Genomic DNA, 6,732 nt, shown 5'->3' on the forward strand with positions numbered 1-6,732 from the left:
ACTACATCAGTATTTCTATTAAAATTCTAGCTTTTCGGGGGGTTTATGCCAAATTCATAAATGTTTTATTTGATAGAAATGCTGAATTGAATGTCACCACGGAGATTGGTTTCCTCTCTTGTCATGTAAACACAACCTCCTTTCCTGTTTTCCTGTAGAATGCAAACAGATCAGCAGAACAGAAACCTCAGCCTACAGTCTAGCTGCTCATTTATCCCAGCATCCTACTGAAGGGAGATTGTTGTGAGCAGAGCGCAGAGTCTGAGGATTGTGCCTTTCCATGGGAATAGTTACCATAGGCTCATATGTTTGAATACTTGTCTCCAGAGGGTGGAACTATTTGGGAAGGGTTAAGAAGTACAGCCTTGTTCCCTTTTGGGACAGGTGTGTCACTGGGGTTGGAGGTTGCAAAATTCATTAAAACTCATGTTATTCCTACCCCCACCACTCGCTTACGTTTGTAGATCAAAATGTAAGCTCTTAGCTTACTGACTTAGCACCATTCCTGTCTTCCTGCTGCCATGCTCCCTGCCACGATGGGTACAAACCCAAGCCTTCTGAAACTAAGAGGTACAAATAATTTTTTTTCTCTAAGTTGCCTTGATCATGGTGTCTCTTCATAGAAATAGAAAAGTGACTAAGATATCTACTTTGTCCTTGAATCTAACGTTTTGGTAATGGTAAAGGACTTTAAATCCAGAATGTTGTAGGTCATTCCACTAACATTTTATACTGAAGAGAGAATAAAATCCAAGTTTTTCCATATATATATATATATATATATATATATATATATATATTAATTCCATTATCAGAATTCCATCTAGAATTTTTCTAAAATGAAAAATAATATGGAATAGCTAAGTTGAAAAATATTCAAATGCATCACAGAGTATATTATAGAATGAATGTGTATGTGTGTGTGTGTGTGTGTGTGTGTGTGTGTGTATAGCAGTTAAATCCTAAGTCAATGCCAGAATTATGAAGAAGTAGGTTCCAATGCCAGTGAGTAAGGAACTTGCCAGCCAGAGGAAAGGGAAGCAGACTAAGAGCAAAAGCTTTCTTCATCCGTGTCTCTTACATACGCTGCCAGCAAAATGTGGGGCCCAGATTTGTAATGGATCTTCCTACCTTAACAGATTCAGATTGGCAGTACACTGAGCTCTATAGGGACAGCGCCCAGGCAAGCGAGAGCCAGAGGAGCACTGAGCAACTCTGTGCCTCGCAGAAGAAAATCAACTAAACATGGGCAAAGGAACTGAGGCAAAATGTCCTCATATGCATTCTTTGTGCAAACCTGCAGGGAGGAGCACAAGAAGAAGCACCTAGATGCTAATGTCAACTTCGCATTGTTCTCCAAGCAGTGCTCAGAGAGGTGGAGGACCATGTCTGCTAAAGAAAAGGAGAAATTTGAAGACATGGCAAATGCTGACAAGGCTCGTTGTGGAAAAGAAATGAAAACCTACATCCACCCCCAAAAAGGGGAGACCAAAAGAAGTTCAAGGACCCCAATGCCCCCAAGAGGCCTCCTTCGGCCTTCTTGTTCTGTGCTGAGTACCGCCCAAAAATCAAAGGTGAACATCCTGGCTTATCCGTTAGTGAGGTTGCAAAGAAACTAGGAGAGATGTGAAACAACACTGCCACGGGTGACAAGCAGCCCTATGAAAAGAAGGCCGCCAAGCTGAAGGAGAAGTATGAGAAGGATATTGCTGTCTACAGAGCTAAAGGAAAACCTGATGCAGTCAAAATGGGGGTGGTCAAGGCTGAAAAGAGCAAGGAAAAGAAGGAAGAGGAAGACGATGAGGAGGATGAAGAGGACAAGGAAGAGAAGAAGAGGAAGACATAGATGAAGAGGATGATAATGAATAAGTTGGTTCTAGTGCAGTTTTTTTTTTCTTGTCTATGAGGCATTTAACCCCGCCCCCACCCCATACAGAACTCACTCCTTATAAAGAAAAAAATTGAAATGTAAGGCTGTGTGAGATTTGTTTTTAAGCTGTACAGTGTCTTTTTTTTTTTTTTGTATAGTTAACACACATTACCAGATATGTCTTGAGATAGCCCTGTCCTGGTGGTATTTTCAATAACCAATAACCTTACCTGGTACAGTCTGGGGGGTGTAAATTGGCATGGAAATTAAAGCAGGTTCTTATTGGTACACAGCACAAATTAGTTGTATATGGAGGCAATGTTTTTTTTTTCTTCTTTTGGTTTTATTGTGGAATTCTTTTTCATCTGCAGTTGTCTCTGATGCAGCTTCCATGAAGGTAATTGTGCTGTTAACTGAATACCACTCTAATTGCAAAAAGAAAGAATGCAGCTGGTTTGTTGACATTCTGAATGCTTCTAAGGAAATACAGTTTTTTTTTATTAAAAAAATAAGATTCAGATTAAAGGTTGTTCTTCCCAGTTCGAATAGTTTAGTTAAGAAAAATCTCACCTGGGTGTGCCCAGTTGCTTGTGTTTTAGTTTATTCCAAATGCAGTCAAAGTTAACAACCAAGAATGGCCATCACACTGAGGGCTATACTGCATTATGGAAAATGTGTTATTAAGTTGTGTGCAAGAGAATTTTCTGACATTAAACACCAAAGTTCTTCAGTTTAAGCAAGACATTAATCCCCTCTGAAATTTCTCTTACTCAGTCTGCTGACATGCAAAGTGTGACAGTTGGTGAGCCCCCATGCATATGATGATTGATCGTTTGAGTAGAGTTTGTTTTGCTCTTTGTGTTTGCTACGATGGCACCGAGATAAGTTTGTTCTGTGGCTCTTTACCAGTCCTTGAAATCTACAAGTCCTGTATGTCATATACAATATTTTACTAACCCCAAAGGAATATGGCTTATTCTAGCAGTCTCACAGAGTAGGTCATAAAACAAATTATTTAGCTGTTTCTCTTATTCTCATTTACTTAAATCACAGATCAAATTAATTCAAGTCACTGTCAGGGCAGCAAGAACTGTTTCTTCATCTCTACAATTTTCCTACTGTTGTCTGCATCCCTTAGTCTCCTGTACAGCAACAACCATCCATTCCTCAAAATAAAGGAGACACTAAGACTGTGTGGACCATGTGACTGTTTAGACTTTGTTTGGTTCAAGGTGGAAGCCAAGAAAACTCACTCCTGAGACAGAAGCTTATAATATAAGCTTTATTTTCTGTGCAAGCACAGAGGTAGCCTGTTCAGGATACGAACCAAGTCTTGGAAGAAAGATTGCACAACATTTTTATAGGACTGGAACAAAAAGTAAGGAGGAGCAGGGTGGGCTGTTGCATTTACCAATCATGTTTTGACACTGGGGGTGAGCAAAGAAGTTAACATTGGTGACTGTGCCTTATCCTGGTCACTTGGTTTCAGGGTCCTTGAGTCAGCTTTTGTAGCCAGGTCTCCACCTGGACTCTTACCTGGAATTTAGAATGATAAGGGATCAAAGGAGTAGGCAAGCTGCCCACAGTCAATTATGTCAAGACGGGCAACACATTTATGACTTTTGTGCCTTAGTTTAGGTCACAAGGTGACAGCAACTTCCCTCTTTATATCCTTTACTGGTTAAGATGCAAACATGAAATATCTGAAGGAGCAGGATAGGACCCAAGTTGCAGGACTTAGGAATGTGATTTAGTTTGTCTGCAAGGTAGACCTTTTCCTGAGATGGCCGGACCCAAGAAACTGTCTTCTAATAACTTGAACTTAAACTCTTTGCTTTACTTTGATGTCAGTATATTATGTCTTTGGTGTTTCCTTCAATGGCTGCTAGACTGAGTTTGTATCTCTCGCTCATCTCTATCTTCATGTCTGTGTCTATATCTGTCTATCTATCTACATCTACATACCTAATTAGATTTCATACTGTTGCAGTAAATACATAATCTCAATCTCAACCCCGCCTTTGATCATTCAGTTCCTAGCTAAAAGACACAAAACTTTTATATTGATAATAATTCTTTAAAACACTAGATCTGGTCAGATATCTAATCTACACTATTATGTCTACTTCTTTGCCAATAACTTCGAGGTATGAATTGCCATGTTCTGTCCAGGCTACTCTTATTCCGACTAGCCAGACTTCATGGCCTGTTTTCACAATCCCTTATCCCAAGGTATATTTTGCTTTATTCACCTTCTCTCTCTTTCCTCTCGTTGTCTTACCTCCAACCCCAAGCAAGGGAAGTGAAACCCTGCCTGCCTCTCTTCTATCCAATTAGAGGTTGTAGACATCTTTATTCAACTAATAATTTTAAGTTAAGGAGTAAGGTTACATAGTATCACTTGGAGTACATGAGGATTTCCTTGTCCTTGGGGGCAACCAGACCTTGGAGGCCAATATTTAACATTACAACATGTAGCCACAGACCAAACCTCAACATCATATACCACTCGCTCTTCCCAGATACATCCTGGGTCTCCCACCCACTGGACAACCTGCCAAGACTCATATGCATAAAAAATGTGACTCCTTCACCAAAGAATCCAGCATCTGTCAGTTCAGCTAGGCCTATGAGTTTGTGAGTCTCTCCATGCTACATGCTTTAACATTCACTGGGTCGATAAGTTGTAGGCCTGTTGCTAGTGTTCATAGCTGCTGTGATTTCATGACTGCAGAGGTCCTGACATGACCAAAAGACATTTTGTCATCTGGTCATCCTTGTCCTTTGACTCAACCTTTGTCTTTTTCCAAGATGGTCCTTGTGTGGGCCACGGTGGGATACGGATGTCTCATTTGCAGTTGAGGAATCCTCAGACACTTGTTCTCTACACTTTAACCCATCGTGAATTTCTTCATGAAATGCGGTCTACTGTACAAAGGAACTTCTCCACTGAGTTCTGAAAGTCACATTACACTCTCTCTCTCTCTCTCTCTCTCTCTCTCTCTCTCTCTCTCTCTCTCTCTCTCTCTGTGTGTGTGTGTGTGTGTGTGTGTGTGTGTGTGTGTGTGTGTGTGTGTGATTAAACAAGAAATCAAAAAATGAGAGAGGAATACTATTTAGTTTCTTTCTCTTGTGGTTTGACAGTAAAAGAAAATTGCTGAAGATGTGGAGAAAGTATATGCTTCTGTACTTCCACCACCCGACAGAGGACTAACTTTCCAGCGTTAGTCCTGCCCTGGTCATACACTGTTTATTGACTCAAACATGAAATTCATGAGAGTTTGCAAAATAACTGCATCATAAGCACATTGACCATGATTCATGGACTACCTTTGATCTTTTTGGGTCAGATCTTTTTTTTCCTGTTTCTTCTCTATCTCTATCTCACCATTCTTTTTCTGTTTGTGTCCCATGCCTTGCCAACACTTGCTGAAACAATTTTCCATGTTACATTTCGGCAGTTGATCTCTGCCCTTGCTGAACCTGCTTACAAAGTCGTCATGTAGGAAAAAGCCTTCAAAAACTACCGAGGACAGGTAAATAGCACTCTTAAGCTGAATCCACCTCCAGCTATGCTTTAATATACAGAATGACATATGAGGGAACTTACTTTGGGTTCATCAATAACCTTGGCAGCTAGCTTGCTTTTTTTATTCTTACTTGAAGTAAAATATCACTCAACCAAAACCAGGAACTCAACCTTTATACAGTGTCTTCTCCTTTGTCCTATAGATGTGCAAGACAGTGAAGGAATTCATGAAAAGGACCACTAGTAGGTAGTAAGCCTACACCTATGTCATGGCATGTATTTCTTTGCACTGTCTGGAAGCTTTTGTCCTCCAGTTTTCAGAAAATATATTGATGGAGAAGAGTATAACACACAGAAATGTCTGTAGCAGGAAGCTGAATTGTGGAAGCAATGTCAAGACCACCAATAACAAGAAGAACAGCTATGTTTCTTGTTGAGATTTTGCGGTTAGTTGATACAAACAGGTAAATTATCTTAATAGTATGGCTTAATAGTTTTGTTGCCACATGTTGGCCTGTTCTACCTTGTTAACTTCTTTCTATGAAGTTGCTGACACAGATAATCCCCAAAATCAATATCTATGCCACTCTGACCTGACCATTTTCACCTGCTTTGACCTCTGGTGATTGCATCTAGTGACCTACAAAGATTAAAATGTGGTTAGTTTTTAAGACCAGAATATCACAGAGAACAACAAACATGCTTAGCAACCTCATTAATAATTAATTCTCAAAAACCTCTCCATTTTCCTTGTACTAAAAATCTTTTATACATCTATTTTCCTCTTTGTTTCTTCATTTGTTATCAAAAAAAATTTATAATTTTTCAAATAGGTAGGAATATGTAACAATAAAATCTTCTCTAATAGTATCTTGGAGATGAAGAGAGACTAAAAATTAACAAATAGACAATATGTTATTTGCTGCTTTGAGATTCCCTTTGTCTAGGATTTCTAAGGACAGTCCTGTATTAGCAAAAATAGGAGTACCCGAGAACATATCAAGGATGCAAATTCTCAGGTCAGATCCCAGCCATATCAGAACCTCTAGAATAGCAATGAGAAATCTCTGTAGTTAGAAATATTCTGGTAAATCTGATGCTTGATTGATTGATTAACTTTGCACAACATTGTTCCAAGTAGTTTCTCTAGAACAGATTAAACTGTATTTAGGCATGAGGTGACTAAAAGGATGAGTAATGAAAAAATTTCCTTAATGTAACAGAAAAAGATGTAAAAAAGGATGGACTGACTTCATTAGTGGACGTGATCATTTTCATCAATGTGACAAAATATTCAAATTTGCATAAAGGAGTAAAAATTGACTTGACTCAC

At 39.2% G+C, this 6,732-nt stretch overlaps 1 pseudogene; it reads left to right on the forward strand.

Moving 5' to 3' along the window:
- Window positions 1-536: 536 nt before the first annotated feature.
- LOC116900151 lies at window positions 537-1,869 on the forward strand (annotated as a pseudogene).
- The last annotated feature ends 4,863 nt before the right edge of the window (window positions 1,870-6,732 follow it).

The sequence above is a fragment of the Rattus rattus genome, chromosome 5, assembly GCF_011064425.1.
Source record: "Rattus rattus isolate New Zealand chromosome 5, Rrattus_CSIRO_v1, whole genome shotgun sequence".
Classification (NCBI taxonomy): domain Eukaryota; kingdom Metazoa; phylum Chordata; class Mammalia; order Rodentia; family Muridae; genus Rattus; species Rattus rattus.